At 49.6% G+C, this 24,128-nt stretch overlaps 1 protein-coding gene across 6 annotated transcripts in view; it reads right to left on the bottom strand.

Moving 5' to 3' along the window:
* The window catches only part of SGMS1 (sphingomyelin synthase 1), an 88,597-nt gene that overhangs the window by 19,990 nt on the left and 44,479 nt on the right, over positions 1–24,128 (bottom strand). For 3 of the 6 annotated variants that reach the window (XM_082286528.1, XM_082286527.1, XM_082286530.1), the window contains one exon: positions 14,514–14,751. The gene's annotated coding sequence lies outside the window, so the exon portion shown is untranslated. Of the gene's footprint in view, positions 1–3,592; positions 3,674–11,184; positions 11,311–14,513; positions 14,752–23,141; positions 23,247–24,128 lie in introns of those variants that run through there. The other 3 variants (XM_082286529.1, XM_082286531.1, XM_082286532.1) reach the window with 3 other exon arrangements.

Raw genomic sequence — 24,128 nt, 5'->3', positions numbered from 1 at the left:
ACCGTGCCATGCTCAAACCTTGCCCACGTGGGATCTGGACAGGAGCAGCGCTGAGTGTCTGTGGGCTCTGTGCTCAAGCAGCAGCAAGCTCTGGCCGCTGTCCCCAGCACAGCTGAACACACATCCCTGTGCTGCCTCGGGATCTGGGTCAGCCAGAGATAGGGCAGGGCTGGAAACAGAGCCCCGTGTCCCCGTGCAACCCCGCAGACAACTCCGGTACTGAAGAGCGCGGAGCGATGCTCGCCATCCCCCTGAGACTATCCAAACCTCCTCAGACTGATACACAAGCAACAAAGGGCCATCAAAGGAAAACAGATGAAACACTGGAAAGGCAGAAAAAATGTGGGTTTTTTCCCTACAAGGCAGGGCAGAAGGATGGAAGCAGGAAAGTAAGGGGACACTAAATGTGTTCACACATTGTTTGTGTTATGATCTGTATTTTAACTCAGTGCAGGTGTTTTGGGAGGTTTTTTTACCTCCAGTGACTACCTAAAAGCCATTTGTTATCAGAAAGTTAGATTTGTGGGAAACCTCTGGGAATCTAAGTGGCAGCACGAATTTAAAATTTAAAAAATCATGGGAACAGAAAGGGAAGTTGTGCCCAAGGAAACCGAGAGCAGTCTTGTGACTGATGGTAACGCGGCTCTGAAATGCAGACTCCAGTATAATCTGCCAAACCAGCCATGCAGATTAGGAAAAGGAAGCCTGGCAGAAACCACAGAGAAAACAGATCCTCACTGAAGACTTAAATCAGTTATTTGACATATTTTTTTTAATATTAGGGTTTGTTACTGGCCATGCATGAGACAGTAGCCAGACCACAACAGTTGCTTCCTCCCAACTGCCTTTGCCAGGGTTGTAACTAAAGCAAAAGAAAACTAAGTTTACGTGCTAGGATTCCCAGTCTAGAATAATATTTCCATATTTCATTAGCAATATAAATATTTTATTTCAAATATCCTACTTTTGAAGTCCCAACACATCAGAGCCACATCAAAAAGACTCCGAGCCTCCAGAGCTGAAATGTAAATATCTATAGATATTCATCCACGGTGCTGTTCTCTGCATTTCAGCTGTTACTTTTCATAAGCCCACCCAAAAGACACACCATCAACATCATTCATTTTCAATGCCCTTCCTCTTGGAAAACAAAACAATCCCTGGGTTTGCCTTTATTAATTTAGTTTCATGTGACACAGAGTGTCCCTTGGTCTGAAAGACAAAACACCACAGATATTCAGGATTACTTCTGGTATAAACAGCCTGGCTTTTTGAACACAGAACCCTTCTCTTTCCAGCAATACCTGCTCAGAGTTGCACTACAAATCAAGTAAGTCTCTTCAAGACATGTATCTGCAGGATGGAGAGGAAGGCTCTTATTGCATAGTTGCTCTAGAAAAATCAGAAACACAGGAAAGGGAAGAAAAAGGAAAAAAATCCCAAACCATCTTGATTGCCAACGAGTTATGGGTGTACAGCCTGCATGGTGGGAATGTGTCTGGCTAGAGCCAGATCTCCTGACAATGCAGATGAACTGTCCTGGCATCTTCCTTTTCGTGGTTATGCCACAAGCAGGAAAAACCCTCTCGGTTTATTTGCCGAATTCCAGTCCCTTTCTTTCCTCTCCATCACAGGAAGCCAAATCCCTCTGTTTGCACAGAGTTCTGCCACTGCTGGCCTTGGCCTTGATGGCAAAAACAGGCTCCAGCAAACCCAGTGTGGCTGGGGACACAAATCCTCCCCTTCCCAGTCCAGCCATCCAGCACCTCCTCCTCCTCCAGCAGCCACAAGGAGGGTGCCAAACAGCTTCAGAGCAGCTCTGGACCCTGCTCCAAGGGTCCTGCGTTTGCATCTCACAGGTGATTTCATCATTGTTGCTCGGTGTTTCGGGCACTGAATGCGACACTTTGATGCTTCAACAAAATTCGAATTTCAGAATTTGGTCTCCAGAAACCCAATCCAATTCCTCCCTCAGTGCTGCAAAGTAGCTTTATCTGTGTGTCAGACTATTCCTACTCATTCCATCGACTGTTCCTACTCAGCTGCTCCCAATCCATGTCAGTGACACTGCTCCCATCGATGATCCTGTGACACCAGCAAATCCTGCTTAAATCTTGCTGCTGACAACAAGTGGGCACTGAACCCAAAGAGCAGGAATACACAAACATCCTCCCTGAAACATGAAGCATTCCTTACAATTTGAACTGATAGATGATTTAAGATTACAAAGTAACACTGAAAATGCTCTTCCTTCCACACTGAGTGATGGTGACAGTGCGTGTACCACCAGGTACACATCAAACAACTTCCCAGACCACAAACAGAGTCACTTCAAGTCAGTAAGGTGTGTTCAAAGGCTGCAAAATATGTTTTACATATTCCCCTCAGCACAAAAGTTATGATCAATTAGGTTCACAAAGAAGGTGAAATAAGGAAAGGCAGAAACTCAGATCTTGCCATCTTACTGCTCTGGAAATTATGAATATTTCAACAACCACCTGAAAGCCTCAGAAGTAAGTTCCTCCTGCAGACACATCCAATTACCTCTAAATTCCTTTTCTAGTGGCACACTTGAGGCACAGGAAATGTGCCTGTGCCACGTTGTCCAACATCTGTATGGAAGTGTCCATCAGCCGCCTGGTTACGGACAGTGCCAAGGAATATTTCTGGAATAGTGGCTCTCAGCCATCCTTTCTCCTGCAGGCAGCCACTCCACGACCTGGCACACCGAACAGGAATGACTGGAGGGCTGGGTAACAGATCCACAGGCTGAACTGGTAGGATTTGAACACATCAATTAGATCCATTCCAAAAGTAACCTGCAATTCCAGCCAAACAAGGGAATCTCAGCCGGAGGTGCCGGCTAAGTGCGACCAGCCTGTGTTCATGCCATGGAAATTAAGCTATGTTTAAAAATAGAATCCCAGAATGGTTTGGGTTGGAAGGGATCTTGAAGTTCAGCCAGTGCCACCCCTGCCAGGGGCAGGGACACCTCCCACTGTCCCAGGCTGCTCCATGCCCCAATGTCCAGCCTGGCCTTGGACACTGCCAGGGATCCAGGGGCAGCCCCAGCTGCTCTGGGCACCCTGTGCCAGGGCCTGCCCACCCTCCCAGGGAACAATTCCTTCCTAATATCCAATCTAACCCTACTCTCTGTCAGTTTAAAATGGAACAATATTTCACCTTCCAAACCCCCCCACCTGGGGAATGCTGTTGTCCACCACTCACCCACAGCCCATAAAACTGTTGCAAAGCAACCCAAAACAGACTGCAAAGCTCAGCCAGCACTTTGTCCACCCTTCACAGCCAGAAATAACTAAAAGTACTTCAAATCAGATGCCTCCTGAGATGGAGGGGCATGTGATCCCTCTTGTCAGAAGGGACCGAGGGGTGTCCAGCTGCCAGCACAAGCAAACTTTCCTTACCAGTCTAAACACTTCCTTTTAACTAAAAGAAGGCAACCCAAAACTTGCACTGCGAGACACCCTCCTGCAGATGGGTTTCCTCTCGTGAGGCTTTAGGCAGGAGGGGCTAAGAGCTGATCCCATTCCCTCCATCCACCCCAGCACGAGCACCCGCTTTATGAGCGCACCACAAGCGTGGCTCCCTGCGGGGCACCCGCCACACGCTGCTCCCAGCAAACACAGCCAATTGCTGAGATAATCTCCGTTGGTTCAGGCACTCAAAAGCCACATCCACCCTTGGAAAAACAATGAATAAAAGTCAGCATTCTGTCCCGGGAAGTGGCCACGGGAAGTAACCATTTAATGGACGAAGGGACGCCTGTCGCTTCGGAAGGATCGCTGCGAAACCAAGCGTGGGTTTCACAGCTGCTGCTACATGAACAGTTAACGTGCAACAAGGAGCAGCCCTGCTCTTACGGCAGCCAGAACTGCAGGAACCCAGCGGCTCTGTTCTCCTTCCAGAAAGAGGAACCCAAACAAATCAACCTCCGTCCCTTCCGTGGCCAAGTACCGCATGACCCGTCAGCTCCAGAGGCATCTGGCTTAAGGATCTTGAATTATTTGTTGTTGTTAAGTGTCAGCAGAGGAGAGGGAGGGAGAGGAGGAAGGATTTCAATCTGCAGTCATGTGCACGCCACAGCTCTCTGCAAGCAGATGGGTGAAGCTCAGATTAGCAAGGTATTAAGGAGAGCAAGGCAGGGACACCGATGAGGTGCTGCTTGAAAATAGCCCCACTCTGACCTATCTCCTCTCCCAGATGGATCAGGAGATCCACAGCCAGCGAGCCATGGCTCTGTGACTGCTGGGGAAGGATAGGAGATGGCAAGAGTACTGGAAAAAGCTGCTGAGGTTGAAGATAAAAGGGGAATGACCAAGTAGATAACGAAGCAGCAGCTATGCAGGGCAGTGTGATACTCCTTTCCATCTCCCTGCAGCAGAGCCACGCAAGAGCTAGCTGGGAATAAGCACTTCCCTTAGGTAAATTCTCAGGAGACACATTCCCTAGGGACGTCCAGCAGGATCCAATATCCCTGCTGTGTGCCTGAGTAAGCAAACAAAAAAAGGGGAATGACAATTCTGCTGCTGCTTCTGATGTGCAGGGGCTCCTCCTGTCCCTGGGGTAGCAGGAGCAGGAGGGGTGAGGTAGGATGTTCTGGTACTGCAGCAGTTCATCTGGGGGTTTGGACTGGATGTGGGGAAGGAATTGTTCCCTGTGAGGGTGGGAAGGCCCTGGCTCAGGCTGCAGCAAGCTGGGATAGTGGAAGGTGTCCCTGCCCATGGCAGGGCTTGGAACGAGAGGATCTTTAAGGTCCCTTCCAACCCAAACCATGCTGGGATTGTGTGATCTGACAAGGAGCCCGTGAGGCAGGACACTGGGAAAAGCCCATGCAGGCACCTCCTGACAGGCTCCATGGCTCCCCAGCACTCCCTCCAGGCCTGGGAAATGCATATGGGCCTCCTGAACACATCAGCAACCAGAATATTTTAGGAGTACAAAACAAATAAGGGCCAGCTTGCCACAGCTGCTGCTTTACCCACCCAGCCCATGGTCAGACTTGCTCTACAGGGCTGCCCTTGAGCTGTGCTCTGACACGCAACTTTTAGAGAAATCTCCAAGATCTCCTAAACCTGATAAAATACAACATTTTGGTAAGAGGCTATTAAAAAAATAATAAAATCTTCCGTGTAGAAAGATCATGAAAATTGATTGTGAGTCCTCCAGGAATGCCAGAGCTCCTCCCACAAGCAACGCAGAGCTGTTGTGCATTGTAAATGTTGAAATGACTAATGGTGGGAAAAATAAAAGTGGTATTCTGGAAACAAGACCAAGTGCTATGAGTGTTCACACCAAAAGATATTAAACAGTCACAGAAGTTCAAGTTTGGGGTTTGATTAGGTTTTTTGTTTTGCTTGTGTGGTTTTTAGAGATAAGGGTGGGGCTACCAGAGATAGCACAGGATATAAATACACATGAGATTCTCTTTTAAGAGTAAATATATTATTATCTGTCCTCAGGCATTGCAAAAGCTTTTCACTGGGTCTGAAAATAACCTAAATTCACAAGTATTTCATGTGGGTGAGGGGATAAAAGTACTGTAGCAAATATCCTGATGAAATATGCAGCTCACCCTGCGTGGCACCACAACAGCGCTGACAACGAGGGTCTAACTCTAGGTTTGATTTCACATCAGCAGTGAAACAATGTGGGGACTGGAATTTATCTGATCCTGAAACAAACTTCTGCTGGTCTGGATCGGTCTGAAATGTAAGACATGCCACATATGGCACCACATAAATTCAGATTTGATGGGGACACAGTTGAGCTCAGCCCAGAAAAGCCAGCATCTCCTGGACAGCACAAGGAGACCATGTTCCTATGTGGTTTTGGGATTTCTTGCCCTCCCCAAACATCATCTGCAGGAGACAGGTTGGCAGCAGCAGGGCTGCAGGCTCTCCTCCCTTTCTGGAGGAGCAGGGAGGAAGGAACAATATTCAGAAAGCTCTCGAGAAGCAGTGGAACAGCCCCTGGGGTATGGAGCGGACACAGTGCCAGCCCAAAAATCAGGAAACCTGGAGCTCCTTAGCCCACTAAAAGCCAGGTTTTGCCAAGTAACCAATTTCCTTACACTCCCCATTAAATAAAACATGAAGGGCAGGCAGAGACATAAAATATGAATGCACACACATCCGAAAGCAACAGGCCCTGCTACTGTAGGTGCTGCATAAATCTTTGAGGACAAAGGGACTTGTGTCCCCTAACGGAGGGCACAGAATTTGGGGTCAGTCAGCAGGCAAGGGAGTCTGATATTAAAAAGTGTTGCATTTATATTTGCCTTTGTGAGCTACACTGCCTAAAAGTAGCAGAAACCACTTTAGTTCATGTATTATTTAGTCAGGCCAGATGGGTGAAAGGCAGAACCAAGCCTCGAGACAAACATCAGATGATTTCGGTGTGGGTCTCCACCAAACACAGCACTTGGAATGGGATGGCATGCACAGAATCCCAGAATGTTCTGGAAGGGATCTCACCTCCAGTTCCACTCCTGCCACGGGCAGGGACACCTTCCACTGTCCCAGGCTGCTCCAAGCCCCAGTGTCCAGCCTGGCCTTGGACACTGCCAGGGATCCAGGGGCAGCCACAGCTTCTCTGGGTAGTCCCTGGGGACACTCACTGGAAATTCAGACCAAAATGCTCCTTTCTGTCTGATTTCCCTGCCTGGGGCCACGACAGCAGTTCTGAAGTGCACTGCTGAAACTCACTGCTGTTACCTGTTTTCCAGAGCTGTGCCACGCAAACACAACGTCTTCACAATTTCAAGTGTTAGCAGTTACAAGTATTGCTTTGGCAAATTTCTCTAGGGAAGAGTAATAGCTACTTATGGAAAACTTGCCCCCAGTCACTGCCATCTCCTTTGTCTTGAGATTTTTTATTTCAGGCAGCTGACTGACAAATAACACTGCTGTTTACAATGCACAACATCTTGCCTCTTCTGTGTTGGTACAATTTGCTTCGAAAGGCACAGCAGCTTTCAGACAACTGGTGGCAGACAACAACCTCCAAGTTCAGTCATGACAACTCTGTATCTAGTTGAAAAACCACCCTCCACCTTGAAGAGTAGGCCCAAAGTATTTCTGGCCTACCTTTTTACTACTCTGTATTTACGAAGTAGACTTGAGGTGACTTTGCAGCCAGATGGATGAGCTCAGGATGAAGCCTGTGCTCAGCTGTGTAAGTGAATTCTCTAGGACAGGACACGCAAAGCTCCAAGCCAGTGGTGCTCAGGTCTTCCAGGGACTTCACACTGCTCTTTCCTACCTCACAGGACTACAAAGCTCAACAGGTCCCCACTGAAGACCCAGAAATAGACACATCTGCCCTAACGCAACTTGTGGCTGCCTCCTCCTCTGATTAGCCAGAGGTTCAACAGAACTGAACGTCATCTTCATGCCCAAAGTTATTTCTGAGTATAAAATCACTTCACAGACTCCCAGAATGGTTTGGGTTGGGAGGGACCTTAAAGCCCAACCAGTCCTACCCCCTGCCATGGGCAGGGATACCTTCCACTATCCCAGGGTGCTCCAACCTGGCCTTAGACGGATGGAGCAGCCACAGCTTCTCTTTGCAGCTTCTGCTCACCGGTTTTCAAAGGTACTTTTTAGACAGGACTCCATCCCTGCTTCAAAGTTTGGCGTAAAACTGGATTTATTGATGCAGCCCCGTGACTCATCAGCAGAGCATGGAGACAAACTGTATTGTGCAGGAATCTCACAAAATCAGGAAGAAATAAAGAAACTGGGAAGAAAAATCAGGAGCATTCACCTGAAGCTGAGACCTAGACAAGAACCAGCAGGAGTGTTTGTGCTCTTTGGCTTTTTTCCTCCTGATTCTCCTTTCCATCCCGGTAGAGTCTGCTCTTCCCTCTCTGCTTTGCTCCGTGAGGCCCCTCCCAGCCCCACGTGTCACACCCTTCCCAGCCCAGTGGCACAATCCAGATGAAAAGCCACCAGCATCAGGAGAAAGCGGAGAGGCTCTAAAACCAGGGAAGTGCCAAATCACCACCAGAAAGAGAGGACAGAGTATTTTCAATAACTTTGTGGTGTCTGCTCATCCTCCTCCCTGCCCAAAAGGAGAATCAGTGTGAAAGGATCCCAAGAACTGTAAATAAATGATGACCCTGTTCATCAATGAGCTCAGACTGCAGTGAAATGAAAGCCACAGCATGCTGGCTCTGTAATCACTCAGAATAAACCCTTCCAACGGGATCACTCCTGTGCTGATGGCTCAATTATGCCTGGGCAGAACGTTACACAACATTAAACATTAACAAAAGTCTGAGCCTGGGTCACTTTTCTCCCACATAAATCCAAACCAGTAACCCAGTGCTCTTAGCTTAAGTAACCCCAAATTACCAGATCAATTCTTTTCCCACCTCTCCCTTCACATCTGGTAAAAGCCAAGCCATCACACACAGGGAAAAATGTCTGCAAACAGTCCCTTTGCTGCACCTTTGTACTGTTATCATTTAAAATACACATGGTTTGGGAGAGGGTTGTGATGTAAATTTAGTAGCTCAGAAATCAAACCGGGGCAAACTGTTCTGGGCTATCAGAGTTCACCCTCACCTCCCCTTCTTCACTCAAAAATCCTATTCCCAGCAAACAGCTGCACCACTTCTGTTTCCTGAAGCAGCAAGGAGATCCGTAAAGGCAAACACAGCAGAAAGTTGCTTTCATTTCTCATTCAGCTTTTGCAGTATCATTTTCCGTAATTTCACCAGGACTAGAGATCCCCTCACCACCTGAAAAATCTGTCCACTCTCTCTCTGCAACTGTATCAACACAAACTAAAGTTTCTCAAGGTTTGCCCAGGTCAGATCACAGGATCCCAGGATGTCTCAGGCTGCAGGGAGCACAGAGGGCAGCTGGTGGCACCTCCCTGCTCCAGCAGGGCCATCCCGGAGCACAGGCACAGCACTGTGTGCACACAGCTCTGCAACAGCCCCAGCGAGGAGAGCCCAGAGCCTGTGTGGCCAATGTGCTCAGGGCTGGGCACTGCCCAGGGCAGCAGTTCTGCCTCCTGGGCAGGGCAATTGCTGGGCTCAGGCCCTGCCCGGTGCTCTGGTGCCATTGCTGGGCCCCGGAGCAGAGCCTGGGCCCTGCTCGGAGCCCTCCCTGCAGCCAGGGACAGCCAGGGCTGAGGGCCCCTCTCAGCTGGGGCTCCTCTCGAGCCTGAGCAGCCCCAGCTCCCTCAGCCTGTGCTGGGCACGGAGATGCTCCAGGCCCTTCCTCAGCTGCGCAGCCTCCGCCGGCCCCGCTCCAGGAGCTCCCTGGCCCTGCTGTGCTGAGCAGCCAGGGCTGGACACAGCACTCCAGAGGTGCCTCCAGGGCTGCCCAGAGGGGCAGGATCCCTCCCTGCCCTGCTGGCAATGCTCTTCTGTCCTGCTGCCCCCAGGATCCCATTGGCCTCCTTGGCCCCAGGACACTCTGCTGGCTCAGGGACAGCTCGGTGTACCCCAGGTCCTTCCCCTCAGAGCTGCCCCAGCAGGGACCCCCCAGCCTGTGCTGGTGCCTGGGGTTGTTCTTTGTTGCTTTAACCTAAGTACAACATCCAAACACACTGAGAGAGCTGAACAATGCCAGGATTTAGGTGGGGTGTGACCAGTTTAGAACAGACAAACCAATGTCCCCAGAGCAAAGCAGGTGGCCGAGATCAAAAGAGAAAATTTCAAAACACCAAAGGAGTTAGAAATAATATGGAAAAAAACCCAGAGAGCTGGGAAGATGAAAAAACTGAAATCAAAGTTGCACCAGAACTCATTAGCTGGTGGTCTTCCAAATAAATCCTTCTCTTTAAGCATCTCCTTGATGCTTAATACCCAACAATCCCAAAGCATCAGCTTCTCCAACACAAATAAATTGGAATTAAATGTGTTCAGCTTCATTGTTTAAAAAAATAAATCAAGTATTACAACATCCATATTCTTAGTGGTGAAAAATCTGCTTGACTGCTATCTTTTAAATTTACAAGAAAACAGTGTTATATCTATCACTGGGAACAATGAATTTTTACTCCTGCTTATGAAAAGCAGCCCAGTAATTCATGAGAAATCATGCTGAAGTGTTTGAAACATAACTGAGTAAAAATACCTGCTTGTCTTCAGGATTCTTTTTCAGAGGTTGAAGTGTAACTTCAATTCTTAAATTCACTTTTAAAAGGTAGAATAATTCCAGATAAAGGTAAACTCTGACTTGATACTGAATTCCACCTTGTATCCACAGCTCCTTGAAAAGAATAAATGCTGTTTGTCTTCCAATCATTTGCCCAGGAGATGTGTTATGTTTTCTGTACTACATATTAGATAAACATTCTTTAGCTATGATGAATAACTGCTGTAGTCCCTTCACCACGCCCTGTGCAGGGAGTGCTTGGTACAGGACGCATCCTGGGTTTTAGCATCCATCTAGGATGGATTTCCAGGATATCTGAAATGCCCCTGGATATTTCTGAACGCTGAACAGGATGGGTCACTGTTTATCAGTGTGTGGCTGGGAGTGCTATAACAACAGGAGCTGTACTAGGGAGCAGCAGGAGAACTCAAAACTGTTCTCAAGGCTGATAAAGAGTTAAAAAACATTAAAGAAAGCAAGTAAAAATAAACTCAAATCCCAAAAACCAAAGACAAAAAAAGCAGCAGGAAACAAACTTTTCAGCAAAAATAATGCTTTTCCTAAGTGGATTTTAGAAATTCAGTTGATTTAGAAAAGGCAACAGAAAATATATCAAAAGGATCAGTGATAACCAGAAGGAACAGTGAGAAACACTGAAGATTGGTGACAAAATCAACCCACTTCCTAAAAGCAACACTCCAAAAGACCACTGTTTCCAAAGCACAAGTTATTTACCCTTGGCTTGTCTGTTGACTCTTTCTCCTGACACTTCACACATTTATTGCAAAATAAAGTCTCTTCTGAGAGTGTCATATTACACATTCACATTCAGGGAAATCACGCCCCCAGCACTTTTTGGTTTTGGTTTTTTTTTCCAAGCAGAACTCTCCCCATAAAACAGCAGAATAAGAATAATTCAAACAGCAGAGTAAATCTCCTTAAATCTTTGTCCTTAACTTGGGCAGACTAACCCAGATGAGCTTGGCTGCAGCTGGAAGTTTAAACCCAACCTTTCCAAAGGGAGCATTCCTGAATTCCAGTCCCTGCACACCTGGACTTGTGTCACCTGTGCCAGCAGAGCTCAACAAGCTTTTCTCAGAGGCATCCTCCTCCTCCTCTCCTGTGCCTGGGTGATTCCACGGTTTGTCTTTTCCTGGTTTTCTGCAGGCACACAAGCACAAGCAAGTCCTTCCCCTTTCGGTGGCAGCAGCGAGTTGTGAGAGCATCCCGGCTGGATGTTGAAACCATACCTCACATTTCCTAATCCGCCTTTCTATTTTTAACCAGAGTCATTTCCCCCACCTCCTTTGCCATGCAGACAGCTGCAGAAAGCAGCTGGAGACAACAGAGTGCTCCATCAGGGCAATTTTCCAGGCGAAAAACCATCCTCAGGCCAGAGGCAAGTGCACAAGGGGCAGCAGAGACACTCCCAAGGTGTGTTCCTTCTCCTTGTCCCTTGTGGCCACAACAGCTCTGACTGCACACAGAGTGTGGCAACCTGGTTGCCCAAGGGACCATGGCTCACCTAAACTGGCTGAGATCCCAGTCAGCACCTTTTGTCCCTAAAAACTCAAAGGAGAGAGGCTTAAGTGAGGATCCACAGTGTGGATCTGCTCCTGTGCTGGGCTGCCCCGGACAGGGAGGAGGGACCACCCTGCCCTCTGCAATCCAGTGCCACCACCTGATACAGCACTTGGGAGCACCTGCTGGGGTGTCCCCAGTACAGAGACCTCCTCCCACAAGCTCACACCTCCTGGGAAAAGGGCTGGAGTCACCTTCTCCTCCAGGTCTGGATATCTCCCCCCTCAGCCACTCAGTCTCAGGTGTAACCCAGACGCACAGCAACCCCTGAATTCTCTCCTCACATGAAGAGCAGCTTTAAAAAACTCAGCTTTAAAAAGCTAATGTGCAGCCAGGCTGTAAAGTTAACCAAGCAAAAAGGGCACTTTCCTGAGCAGCAGGAGCAGTTTGGAGCTCTCAGAGGCGGCTGGAAAGCCGGGCAGGCAGAGCACAGGCTGTGCAGGGCACTGAGCCGTGCCGAATGGCACACAGTACTTTGGGCACGGGCTCTCACTGGAACTGAGCTCCAGGTTTCTGAGCTGTGCCCTCCAAGGAATTGTTTGGACCCCTTTCCTCCCCGGAGATGCCTGAAAATCCCCTTGTAGGACCAGGCAGACCTTTGGCAGAAGACAGCCAGGCTGAGAGCTTGGCACCTAAAACACACCCAGCTTAGGGGGGAAAGGCACAACTCCAACACTCAGGGAGCTTAGAGGAGTTTAGCTGGAAGTTCTGAGTCATGCTCTTGGACATGGGCAACTAGAATAGCTTAAGCCCTTCTTGAGCCCGTTTTCTTTTGTTCAGGCAACAGCTGCAAACGTCACAAATGAAGCTCCTGCTGTTGTCCATGTGCTATAGATTTGCCATACTTTAGGTTACTCGCACAAAACAGACTCGTTGCCAACGCGATCGATCAAAACGTAAAGCAAATGCAGACAGGACTGCACAGATTCTATGTATTAAATGCCTCAGAGAAACCCATCTCTTACATGGCTACAGAAACAAAAGTCATCTGAAGCAGAAGTCTGGTGTGGAATTAAGTGCAGCAAGACCCACAGCAAATCTTCCCAGCTCAAACGGATTTGAATCACAGGATGCCAGGAAATGAAGCTGCTGAGCAAAACACACCATCAGCCATGAGCCCAAGTGAACTTACATTTCATTAATGAATGACAGTGTTTACAGGTAAGTAAATGCTGTGTTTCCCCTCTGCCTTACCTGGAGCTGCTCTCTTAGGAAAAAGACCGCAGGGAGCAGGCCCTCTCCCCTCATTAATCCACTGGACTACAGCACTTTGTTAACAGGCACAGAAACCACGGCAGCAGCAAACACCCACACGTGAAACCAAGATCAGCAAGTAATTTCACTTCCTACCTTCTGGAAAACGGGAGTTTCAGGGGCAGGAAACCTCTTCAGCAGCTTTTACAAGCACTGGGCCCGTGGGTTAATGATTTACCTGACAGCACTGGAAGCAGATTAGCTTAGATAAGAGTGGTTTTGCTATGGTCTGTTTTCCTGCCTTTGTCTGCATAACCAAATCAACTGGCAAATGAAGGAGGCAGGGTATTACTTGACAGAGCAGGAAGAAATTCATGCTCTTCTAAGTTTGCTCACACCATCCTGCTTTAAAAAAACATTTTTTATATAGACATACATGCCCATCTGTACACACACAGCCCAAAAACCAACGCCTGGAGTAGCTGTTCTCTGTGTGTACACTTGTGTGCGCACATACACAAATATATGTATAAAAAATACACACAGATGAACTACTACTGCAGGCAGTTTGGTTTAGTTTCTTCCCCAGAAGTAAAAAAAACCCTTGACTCATCGCTCTAAATCTATTAGAAAGCTTCCAGATTAAAGCATTGAGTTCCAAAGAGGTTTAGGATGAGAAGAAAAGGCGGCTATGCCCGAAACGCACAAATAGGATCACAGCCCCTGGAAAGACTCCACAGCGGATCCCGGGCGCAGCTCACGGATAAAGTTCTGTTCCCCTGCTGCAGCGCCTGCAGCTCTCCGAGAGGATTTCTGCGCTCTGCCTGTGACTCACGGGCTCTGCTCCACACCCAGGGCCAGCCTGCTGTACAGCCGCAGCACTCACGCTGTGGGGCAGCGGTGACACCGTGACACACACGGAGCACGCACGGGCACACGGCACTGCCCAGGCACAGCCTCTCTGCAGCCTCACAGAAAGTCTGAAACACCTTCTTGCTCTTGCTGTTTCATACAAACACTGCAACCGCCCTGGGGATACCTGGCAGCACTCAATGGGGAGGTCAGGCGTGGGGAGAGCTGCCCGGGGTGGCAGAAGGGACAGCAGATTGTCCCTGGCTTTCAGTCTGTGCAGGCAACGCCGTTGCCACGCTGTGTAATTCTGGTTATCTCCCGCAGGTGTATTGCAAACAAACCTCCAAACCCAGAAACCACAGGGAGATTCCGTGCCCCAGCAGGAGATGAAGCTGCCTGATGGAAACACACCCCTGACACAATCTGGGGGACAAGCCAGGGGGACTCACGGGCACCTCACTGCTGTCCCACGTGCTGGCAGCCTGGCTGGCTTCTAGGAAAAAAGACCCCAAGCTAAACTAAAAGCTAAGATTAAAACCAAAAGCAGCAAACAAGAAAGTAAGCACAGGCTTAAGCGCCACTTCAAAAAAAGTCACCCGAGCAAAAAGACAACCAACTCCCCAGAGCTGTGCTGTAGATCTGACTGTATCCAAGTCCCTCTGTCGCTTCCCAAATGCAGCCCCCGGCCCACCAGCAGCAGCCAAACACGCCTTTACTCTCAAACGGGACCATCCGGAGAGGAGAGCTACTCACTCCTGGAAATCAGGCGGCAGACAGCAGCAGGTAACACGGCTTTTCCCCTTCAGCTGCAGGCAGACGCGCCGCTCCCGGCAGCAGGACGGGGACACGGCGGCGGCGCGGCCACTCCCGGCCCCGCGTCTGCTTCGCCAGCCCCGACTTCCTTCGCCTTCAAAGTTGCCTTTCAACTTCCCCCGGGCTGGGCTTCGTCAGTGCTCCTTTCCCAGCCGCTCGCCAGCCCCGCGGGAAGCGCCTGCGGAGGGAAATCGGGAGAGGTGAGCGGAGAGATCCAGAGGGGATGGAGCGACCGCGCTCCCGCCGCTCCTTCCCCGGGCGCGCCCGTGCGTCAGCACCGGCAGAGGAGGGGACGGAGCGCCCGCGGCAGGAGGAACAGCGCGAGGAGGAGGAGGAGGAGGCCGGGAGTGCCAGCCCGGCCGCGGGTGGTGCAACAGCTCCGGGCAGGGCTGTTCTGCCGGCAAACAGCGCCTAAAACACGGGGAAGTGGGTTTATCACCGAAGTTCAGTCTGTTCATTCCTACTGTATGCACGTAACGCTTTCATTTAAGTGTCGCTTTTGGAAGCTGAAAAAGTCACTGCAGGGAGGGAAGATTAATTTTTCCAATATACACGAGTACCAGATGTTAAGTCCTACCCTAAAAAGAAAAAAAAACCTCCACCGAAAAGTCGTGTTCCACCACACTAACACAAAGCAAAACAACCAATTCCCCAAGCTTTCCATGAATTTTTTGGCTCCATCCCACTGCTGCCACCAGCAGCAGAGTCCCTGGCCGGGCAGCATCTCCCGTCCCCGAGGGCTGGCATCCAGCCTCTCTCCCGAAAGTCACAGCAAGGACTGGAAGTACACAGGACCTCCGGGCACACAGATCCGCGGGAAAGGCTGGTGAAAGCATCCCAGGTGAGACGGAGCAGAGGATGTCTGCTGGCCGCTGCCTTGGGACAGCAGGGAGCTGCTGTAATTCAGTACAAAACCACAACACAAAGCAGGCTGAGTCACATGTTGGGAAGACTGACGGGATGAGCAGCGCTGGCAGTGTTTTCCAGCAGAGCACGGACTCTCCCGAGTCTGCTGGCTGCTGGATCCAACAGAGACACTGTCCAGGAGTGAAGTCAGAGGCGTAGGAAGCAAGCCTGCTTCCACTCCACAGATGAAATAATGTGGAAATTAAAAACTAGGCAGCGGCATTAACAAATAGCAGCATCAGGTTTTCTGAGCTCCATCCAGAGAGAGGGAGCCTGTTGCCAGGAATACCGAGGAATCTGCAGAGCCACATCGAAGAAGCACAGGGTGGAAAAAAGTATTTTCAGAAGCTGCACACAGAAATCCTTCCACACTCATTCTGTCATACAGAAAAAGAGTATTTTAAAGGAGTAGCTGCTTCGGGGTTTTTTAATAGATCCATGCCCCTGGACACGGCCCAGCAGTGCTTGTTCCTAACACATGGAAACAGCCAAGTATCCAGTGGAACAATGTGCTCACCATCAGCTCCTCCACAAAGTTTAGACACCTAAAAATGGCCCATGGTCAAATTCAACTCAGCCCATTTTATTTAAAATCTGAGGAGTGACGGGAAGTGTGGATGAGCCACCAGAGAGCTCCTTTTTTTTTTTTTTTTTTCCAGCAGTCTTTTAGTAACTGGGCTCTGTAATACTCAACAGATATCATCTGCCCAAGCTGGCCCTGCTTTCCAGGGGAGCTTCTGGAGTGAAACTGGTAACTGCTCAGTACCTAAAGATTTCTGAGACATTATTCAATCGGTACCAACCCTGTAAATCCCTCCCACTGAGAATATATATAAGGAACCTACAGCCTAATTAGAAGACACGGCACAGGCCAAGGACTCCGTGTTATGCTGACAACACTCGTGTCTATTTCGGGCCCTCACACACCTCTCAGGGCAGCAGAAGTCACCTGGTGAGGCCAGAGACCAACTCAGTAACTCCCTCCTGACAAGAAATGGGTTCCTATCTGACAGAAATGCTCTTGTGTTACTCCAGCAGATCTTGGCAGTACTTTTCCCCCATGATCCAGGCCTGTGTGAGTTCAGTGACCTCAAGGCACATAACAAAGCCAGCTCTGTTCTCCCACGAGTCAGGTGGGGCCAGAAGGGAGAAGAGAAGACAGTTTGACGAGTATTACAGGTAATTAAAAGGGAGCTTTGGGAACACCTTTCCAACAGTGGTGCATTTAAATACTTCATGTGTCCAGACAGATACAACGTAACACCCTCTAAAGCCCCACACAAATAAAAAGAAACACAATGAATTCTTCCACAGGACGTGCAAAGGAGGGTTTTTTTTCTCCTACACAATCCAGCCAGGACATATTTAGCCTAAGGGCTGCGAGAGAGGACAGCCTGAGCTGATGACATAATTTTCTTTCTATAGGACTGAATATCTGGGAGTACTGCTCACAGTTCAGTGACTGCTGCTGTTTCACCTCCATCCTGCTTCAACAGGAAGAGCGACAAGGACCCAAAAAACGCCTGAAGAACAGAGATTGCCACAGAGATGTTGCTTCTTTCCCCACCAGAACATGAGCAGTGTGACACAAAAACTAGATCTGAGGTTGTTTGATGGCACTGAGGAGAAAGAGCTGCTACCAAGCTCCAGTGCTGATGTGTCTTGATCATTCAAGCACCACGTGCATTTGGAATGTCCTTCCAAAGGCCTGGGGAAAGGCTTTCCTTGCCTTGAATCCAGCTTAAATCTGCCTAAATATAAAAAACAGTCAGATTATGTTGAGCCCCCTTTTCCCCCACCCATCAGAAAAGAATTATGTATTGGCAGATGAAATCCAGCACTGAAGGTGGGAACTAAACTCTAGTACAAGTAAGGAAAAAGCTAAGCTGCTCAGAATCCCAGGATCCCTGAGGCTGGAAAAGCCCTCCCAGCCCACGGAGTCCAACCTCTGCCTGATGCCCACCTTGTCCCCAGCCCAGAGCACTGAGTGCCACCTCCAGCCCTTCCTTGGACACCTCCAGGCATGGGCACTCCAAAGCTCCCTGGGCAGCCCCTGCCAAGGCCTGAGCACCCTTTCCATGGGGAAATTCCTGCTGATGTCCAAGCTGAGCCTCCCCTGGCCCAGCCTGAGGCCGTTTCCCCTTGTCCTGTCCCTGTTCCCTGGCAGCAGAGCCCGACCCCCCCGGCTGCCCCCTCCTGTCAGGGACTTGTGCAGAGCCACAAGGTCCCCCCTGAGCCTCCTTTGCTCCAGGCTCAGCCCCTTTCCCAGCTCCCTCAGCCGCTCCTGGGGCTCCAGCCCCTTCCCAGCTCCGTTCCCTGCCCTGGACACGCTCCAGCCCCTCCAGGGCTCTCTGGCCGGGAGGGCCCAGAACTGGACACAGCCCTGAGGTCCCTCAGCAGGGCCAGCCCAGCACTGGGACTGTGTGCTGTGTTCATATGGCTTCACACGAGCAATATAGATCTATACATCCACCCCACGTATCCCAAAAGACCTTCAAAGCTTTTTTTTTGGTCTGTCCGTTCAAGTAACCTGTCCTGGTCACTGATACGTCAGAAAAAATGTGCTACAGGAGCATTATAAAGCTACTCTGACCTTTGTTTGCATAAAATCACTTAGAGATGTAATGTGAAACTTTATTATTACACATGTAATAAAATAATTATTATTTCATCTGTGTTACAGCATTAACAGCCATTACAACGTCTTCTGTGCAAGGCTGTTAATGGCCAGTTGCTTTTGAAACTAAAAATATTTACATAATGGGGTTCTGATAGAAACTGAAAAACATGAAACAACCGAGTTTAAAATCTCTAAAGTGCTATCAGAACAACTTCCAGAAGCGCCAGGCGAAGTGTTCAGGTGTGTTTGCTAACACAAGGGGAGCTTCCCGAGCACTGATGTGCTCATCGGTTCCAGCAATTAAGTTTCCCGGGAGGAATGCTGTGTCATGTAACGTGTGACTCACAAAGCAACGTCCACAGGAAACCACTCTTCTTCTGCCTCTCTCCCTATAAAAAGCTCAGCCTGCTTGCAAGTTGAACTGAGTTCCCTGAGCAGAATTCCTCCAGTTTCAGCATCATGTGCTCGAGCACATGTGCAAGAGCGAAGGTGTATTTTAAACCCTGGCAGAAAACCGGAATCCTCTGGAAAATCAGCTGGAAACTTGCCCTGCTCCTCGCTCAGCAGGGATCAGCTAAGAAACACCTCGTGTCGCTGTGTTTGGACACGTGGCTGGACTCTGCCCTCGCAGCAGTTTTACAGTCCGGGATGCTCTGGATCCCAGGCACTCCCAGCCCACTCCCATTCCCGGACACGGGGCTGCACCCTCTGGGACAGTTCTGAGGGATCACACACATTCCTTGTGCACACACTGGAACTGGAACCTCGAAAAGGGATGGCAGGAGCAGCAGTGGGATCCCAAACCCCTGGAGGTCCACCAGGATACAGGACCTCACGGCGAAGCGTCTTCACTCCGTGCCACTCGTCATCCAAGCAGCTCCTGGAGTTCTCATCTAATCTAAATGGATAAAATCCTCCCTCTGCTCATCATGTGTGCTTCCCTGGGCTGCAGGGTGTGCTGAGCCTTCTGTTCCTCCTGGTTCAAGGCCGTGGCTGACCTTTAGATCCTTGGAGAAACACATGGATCTTCCCAGGGGTGGCTCTGCAGAGCTGAACACCCAGCACCTCTCCAGGAAAAACACTCTGGAATGGCAATTCCATCCAGGGCACGTGCAATCACATACCCAGGCCAAAGCAAGAGTTTAATACCACTGAGGTCTCTTTTGAGCCTGGAAGAGTGAAGGTTTCCATAAAAGAGAAAAACAGAAACAAGACACCCTTTTCAAACTCCCCCACTCAAGAATAAGGACCTTTTTCACAGGGCAGGGCATCATTCCCACATGACTGCATCCCACATCCAGCTACAGCACTCCCAGCTTGGGAAATGCCACTCCTATTCCCCTGATCCACTTATTCTGCCCTCCCAGAAGTCTCATCACCCAGGTGTGTTAAAAACCTCTGCTTAAAAAAAGTCACCGCCTCAAAACTCCAGTTTGCTTCTATCTCTTCCAAGCCCAAAATTGCAACCCAAAGGCTTCTATTACAGATTGTTTCCTCACCAAATCCTATAATGGGACACAGACTGGTGTCCCACTGATTTTTCCATCAAAAGAGTTAATTCCTTTGCTGTTTGCCCCACACCTTGGGACAAGGCTGCTGGCTTTGTACACCAGCAGTTTGGCACTAACAGGTGCTCTGGCTTCTTTGAGACCTTAGAGACATTGAGTAAAATAAACATTTCAAAACAACAAACCCCAACAAACCAAAAATAAACCCAGCCACAATCCCAAAACCAAAACAAGAGTTAATACAGGATTATGTTTGCTGCTAGAGGTCAGCACCGGGGCTCCTGGGTGTGGAGGGGGCTTTTTCCTGTCAAAGATAAACCAACCTTGTCTCCACATCCTGAGTGTTTGTTTGCACGCCACAGCCACAGTGAGCACAAAGCAGTGAGAAATCCACTCCTTGGGGCTCCTCAGCAGGAGGTTTATTTGTTGTCCCAAACACCTGCTGCTCCTGCCAGGAGCATCTCCCTCACAGCCAGGCAGCAGACCCAGAGCCACAGACACCCCACTCAAAGAGTCTGAAGATAAAACACCAGTTATCAATTCATCCCGGCCTCCAGCTCCCCTTTTCTCCCTGTGGAGCTGGCAGTCAATACCCACAGGTTAAACGGCCCTGACATCCCCATCTATCCAATACCTTTCTCATTAATAAGCATGATGTGGATTAACACGCAAATATCCACTTCCTCTGCCCCAAGGGCAAAGGGAACAGCGCGATAGGAGCGATAAGGAGCTGTTGGTGAGGGCTGCAGGGTGTTGTATTCCCAGTATCCTGTGTCGGGGCTTTACACACGGGTGAGCCTTGCAATTCCATCATTCCAACTCTCATCCTCCTCCTTGTGACTTCCCCGGCCACAAGTTCACCTGGGTTCTAACGATGACCTTAATCAAGAGCTGGAAAGAAGAAATTATGCTCAGGAAGCCAGAGCTATTAATCCCAAAGGCTTAAAGGGTTTACTGGGGAAGTGTGGTTATTTGTCACCTTATCCCATCCTCCAAAAAAGGGAACAGGCAGCAACGCCACCACAAGCAAAGGCTGCTTTTGGTGTCACTTAGATAAAATCTAACTGTACTTTTATCTCTACCAATGATCAAAGTGCAATAAAAACTTGGCCTGCTAGACCTTGTTTTTACAACCTTGACCTCCAGTCCAGTTTATACTTAAAAGATGTTCAAGCACAAGCTCGGCGTAAGCATGAAAAATAAAAGCCTGGTTCTTCCACCAGGACCATTAAAATTCTGCTTTCTGGCTCACATATCCCCTAAAAAAATCAGCATTCAATGAAATCCCAACTCATATTGCTCACAGGGACACTTTTCTACAAGCACCTGAATTATGTGTCTCTCACTACAATTCCAAGCAGGAACTTGAACAGGGGCCTGAAGGAACATCATCCTGCTCCCACCAAAGCCAAGCCTCAGCAGCTTTGACCACAAAAGGTATAAAATCATGGAATGGTTTGGATTGCAAGGGACTTTAGAGATCATCTCGCTCCACCCCTGCCATGGGCAGGGACACCTTCCACTGTCCCAGGCTGCTCCAAAGCCCTGTCCAACCCCATCTTTGGACACCTCCAAGGATCCAGGGGCAGCCACAGCTCCTCTGGGCAACCTGCTCTGTCTGGGCTTCATCACACACTAATAAACTAAACTTGTATTTACAACACAAATATATTATGCTGTAGCATACACAGAGCAGCTGGATCAAGCCATGGCCAAACACCTTTCTTCTGGCATTCACCACACATATTCTGGCTGGCACTTACTGTGCTGGCACCTGCATTTCTGTTCTTGACACCAGTCACAACACACATTACTTTTGTGGTTTCAAACCCCTACACGTCAAAAACCCCTCTCCAGGAGCACAGAAAAGGGGAGTCACTCTGCTTGATACCCACAGCAGAAGGACATGGAGCTGCTGCAGAGTCCAGAGGAGGCCACGGAGCTGCTCCCAGGGCTGGAGCCCCTCTGCTCTGCAGCCAGGCTGGGAGAGCTGGGGGTGCTCCCCTGGAGAGGAGAAGGCTCCAGGGAGAGCTCAGAGCCCCTTGCAGGGCCCAAAGGGGCTCCAGGAGAGCTGGAGAGGGACTGGGGACAAGGCATGGAGGGACAGGACACAGGGAATGGCTTCCCAGTGCCAGAGGGCAGGGCTGGATGGGATATTGGGAAGGAATTGTTCCCTGGGAGGGTGGGCAGGCCCTGGCACAGGGTGCCCAGAGCAGCTGGGGCTGCCCCTGGATCCCTGGCAGTGCCCAAAGCCAGGCTGGACACTGGGGCTTGGAGCAGCCTGGGACAGTGGGAGGTGTCCCTGCCCATGGCAGGGGAGGCACTGGATGGGCTTTAAGGTCCCTTCCCACCCAAACCACTCTGTGGTTCCGTGATTCTGTGATACCCTGCTGCCTCCTGGGTATGCTGTCTGGGTATTCCCAGTGGATCATCCAAGGTTATCACAGAGCTGATTCCATGGGATTTAAGTGGACACCCCCGTCCCTCCCATGCTCTCAATCAAAGAAACCCCTGTTACTTTTTAAGGTCCTGTAACTGCTCCCACATGTTGACCTACTTGGGTACCACTGTGCTGCACCCACTATTTCCTCAAGCAAGAATAGCTCCGTTTCTTCCCCATCCACACCAAAGAGCTCCAATCCAGAACATTTCCATGGAACTTCCAGTGTCTGCTGTGTTTCCTAAAAATCACTGTCAGAGGTTTTACCCCTGCAATTACAGGTCACAAAAATGCAGTTTGGTTAGGAGTTAAAAATATCCAACAGGGAGTAAAATGCTGAAAGTAAATACTTAAACTTTCTAGAGAGGTAGACTTGTTTTCTTGGCTGTTTATTTATGCTGGACTGTTATGTTTGCTCAGGGATTGGTGCCTCTGCAAAAAACCAGGGCTCAAACATGCTCAGCTTCATACTGAGCACTTCAAAACCTTCAAGTGCTGCTTTCTGTCTTCTACAGCTCACAAGCAGCAAAAAGTAGCAAATGCAGCTTCAGACGTCAGAAAACCGGCCTTAACCAAAAGTAAATGCCCTTATTTTGCAAACTACCCTAGAAACACAATACAGGCTATTCAGTTTACACCTTTACAAAACTATCATCCAAATTTCTTATTTCAGATTCAGACCGAGCACAATAAAAATAGAAAGGCTTGGGGAGTTTCAGAGCCAGGGCTCTGAAGGGCTTAGAAAGCTACAGATGAGCTGAAATTCAGTTTTACTGTAATGAAATCACTTCCACAGAGCAATCACAGTATTTGGGGAGTAGGGGGAGAAGGAAAAGCCCCTGTGCATCACCTGATGAGGAGGGACAGCAATCCCTGAGCTGTGATGCTGTGCATGCAAGCAGCTGATGAGACCAGTCTTGCTGGGTTATTAAAGAGCCATTGTCCTCAGCCTGGAGGCTTTCAGCAACTCATTTCACAGCTCCTCTCTAAAAACCACCCCAGAGTTTCACGCCTCCACCCCCCAGAATAAGTTCATGGGGTTTTTTGGGGGGGGTGTTTGTCACTGGATCAGTCAAACAGAAAAAGGCCTTTACCTTCCCAGGCTTCCCGTCCTTCCCAGGTGATCATTTCCTATGACTCTTCAGGCCTCCCTTCTCCCCAGGAGCAGAAGAAAGGAATGCTTTCTCCTGCAGGTTTGCTTTCGGTTTGGCTCAGACGGAGAGATTTCTTCCAAAGCAAACACTCCTGCAACGTCACCGCGGATATAAATAGGCAGAGGAGAAGGAGGGAGAAGCACAGCCCTTCTGGAGAGACTGGGTACATTAGGAAACACGCAGCTAGGGGAGAATATCAAACAGAAATGAAGCTTTTATTTTCCTAAAGCTACACGCACAGCCTCGACTCGGACACCACAGCCGGGCTGAATGATCCAAGAGAAATATGGCATCCATCCACTAAGAGGGAGGCTCTCCCATATCCCGGGGTTTTGCCAGGAGCTGTGCTGCTTCTGCTGCCATCCTGGCAGCTCTCACACACGGCTGCACATCCCAATAAACGCCAGGAAAGCCACCTGCACCCACACACCAAGGTGGGCATGCAGGCATGGAAGGGCCTGCAGGGCTGCAAGGGCCTTTGTCCAGAGCAGCTGTGGCTGTCCCTGGATCCCTGGCAGTGTCCAAGGCCAGGCTGGACATTGGGGCTTGGAGCAGCCTGGGATAGTGGGAGGTGTCCCTACCCATGGGAGTGGATCTCATCCTCACAGACAGGCAAGAACTGGTCAGGGATGCGAAGGTCTGGGCACCTCTGGCTGCACTGACCATGGAGCTCAGAACCCTCAAAAGAAGGAGCTGAGGGAAAAAGCTGCATCACAGCCCTGGACTTGAGGAGAAGAGACTTTGGCATTGTTTTCAGGCGTGTGCCTGAAGAATCCCATGGGCTTGGAGAGAAAAGGGACCCAAAAGCTGGCTGATAAAAAGGATCACCTCCTCCAGACTGAAGGACAGCCCATCCCAACAAAAGGCTGATCAAGCTGAGGGCCAGGAGGCCTCCATGGAGGAACACGGAGCGCCTGCTCAGAGCCA

The sequence above is a fragment of the Coloeus monedula genome (genome assembly GCF_965178545.1).
Source record: "Coloeus monedula genome assembly, chromosome: 8".
NCBI lineage: Eukaryota > Metazoa > Chordata > Aves > Passeriformes > Corvidae > Coloeus > Coloeus monedula.
The sequence above is the reverse complement of the archived record's forward strand: the minus strand, read 5'-3'. Positions and strand labels throughout refer to the sequence as shown.